We start from the raw sequence: 2,404 nt of genomic DNA, 5'->3' as shown, positions 1-2,404 counted from the left end.
ACCTTGTGTACACTATAAGTGCCTTGTCTGTCAGGCTCCGAACCAGACCTGGACCAATACCCTCAGTCAACTATGCAGGTGTTATCCAGCCCACTCCTCCGCCATCCACTGTTTCTCCAACCCTAGTCAGCCCTACATCCTGAGCTCTCTCCTCCCCCGGCCAATGCAAACCGTGCTTGAGGAGAAACCTGTTCCTGAGTTGTGGCTCCCTGATGAAAGCCTTCACACCTGTAGTGGGGAGATCTCCAGTGCAAACCGACTGTGTCCCAGATTGTGATCAGGTCCAGATAGAGACAGGCAATTCTTGGAAGAAGGCCCAAGGCTGGGACCAATCCATGAACAAGAACTGTGTGTTGTAACAGAGGCCATGTGCCTGACAGAAGAAATACGTCATCAGGGCACACTATCTTGGAGAAGTCTCAATGTAAAGGTATCGCTGCAGGGTCTGAAAGTGGAAAGTCACCACCTGGCAGCAGAAATATACCAGCGACTGACCACCCTTCTCAAGCGGGAAACTCAGAACCTGTGCTGTGACCCAGTGTTGCCTCTTGTCCCAGAAAAACTGAACGTGTTTTATTGGGTTGGTGGTGTCAAAGACGGGGTTGAACCAAAGGGACCAACTGGCACCATGATGGCCACCAACTGGTTTATGACCAGCACTCGTGCGCTGTTGGACAACACTCTGACCAGTTCCATCCAGTGTGCTTGGCGAGTGGTCACCTCATACTTATTCACCGGCCAGGATTCCTCAGCAGGGCAAAGATGTAGGTACAGGAGGTGAGTGATACTTCATGTGAAGCACCAGAACTTCTCTGGCAAGGGGTCCATCTTCCATGGACCAAGCAGAAGTCCCAAACACTTTCTCCAGTTCATCCTCCCAGAAGATTCCTCAGAGCAGGCCTCGTGGCACTCACACATCCTCCACAGTTTGCTAGATCCGTAAACATGAGAACAGCATCTGCGTATGCTGAAAGAACCACCTCCAGCCCAGGTCCACGTGGAGCCAAACCCGATAGCCACTTACACAAGCACAGAAATAGCTCTGCACAGACAGAATAAAGGTAGCTACTCAGGGGGCAGCCCTGACACACCTCTCTCCCAAAGCATTGGGGCTCTGTCACGAAGCACTCTGTGGTGGTGTGTAGAAGTTAGATCCGGGTGACAAAGTGCGTCCCGATCACATGCTCATAACCTACTCTGTCAAATGTTGTTTCCTGATCAAGGAAGTTAAAGGCATTTGACAGGCAAGCCCTCTGGGAATAATGTATCACTAATCTGGGTGGATCATGTGGTCCAGCAAGATGCAAAGGCGAGCAGAAAGTGCCTCAGCAAAGATTTTGACTTCCATGCAAAGGTGGGGGACTGGAGCTAACTCTTTCACAATTGGAGATCCTTCTTCTTAGACAACAGTTATGACTGCCCTGCATCAAGAAAGGGGCATCTCTCCCAGGACATGCCCCCAGGACTTGTGCATAGTCATCTCCCAGAAGGTCCAACAACATCCTGAAGAATTCCAAGGTCAGCCCGTCCAGCCCTAGAGATCTGCTCCTGGAAAGACAGTAGAGACATTAGTCAGCTCCTCCAAACTCAGAGTGGCGTCAAGTCTCATCAGGTTTGACCCTTGACAGGTCCTCCCACAGAGCTATGCAAGCTTCTTCGTTGAATGGATCTGAAGAAAAGAGCGGTACTGTAATCCTCATTTGGGCTCCAATGCCCTCCCATCTGAGATGAAGGGTCTATTGTTGGGTAGCAATACATGGAGCTGCTGGTGGACCGTGTGCCTTACTTTTGCAAGTAGAAGGGGGAGCCACAATCGTCATCCCAGAGGAACTGGACCTGCAATCTCACGTGCATGCCTTGGGACATAACAAGTTGCAGGTGTCAGAGTGCAGCCTTCTTCTCTTCGTACATCCTCCCTACATCCGGTCATCCGCGATATGAATCCAGATTAAGCACCTCCAGATTAAGCAACTCCTGGATTTCTGCCTCTTCATCCAACCTTATGCATATTCCTGAGAGAAGACATGGATGTGAGCCTTGCCTACAACCCTTCATAGCCTCAAGGAGGGGAAGTCTCCCTGCTTCCTTCCTAGCTGGCCCAGAACAGATGACATTAGTCCCAGAACCACTCATCCTCTAGCAGCAGGCTGTTAAAAGGTCAGTATGCAGATCTGAGCTGTGCACCAAACGGAAGGAGCTCCACCCAACCAGGTGATGGTCTGTGCAGGCACCTGATGCATGGATGCTGCCAGAACACAGAATGCATATGCCAGCAAAACATATTGGCAGTTGATCCTCGGCATTCCAATCCCAGGCCTCAGAAAGGTGAAGGCAATGGAATTAAGAAGGAGATCCTGCCAGATATCCACTAAGTCAATGGTCTTAACCAAGTCCCTCAACTTCT

The sequence above is a fragment of the Chiloscyllium punctatum genome, chromosome 34, assembly GCF_047496795.1.
Source record: "Chiloscyllium punctatum isolate Juve2018m chromosome 34, sChiPun1.3, whole genome shotgun sequence".
In the NCBI taxonomy this organism is placed as follows: domain Eukaryota; kingdom Metazoa; phylum Chordata; class Chondrichthyes; order Orectolobiformes; family Hemiscylliidae; genus Chiloscyllium; species Chiloscyllium punctatum.
This window is presented reverse-complemented; position numbering follows the sequence as displayed.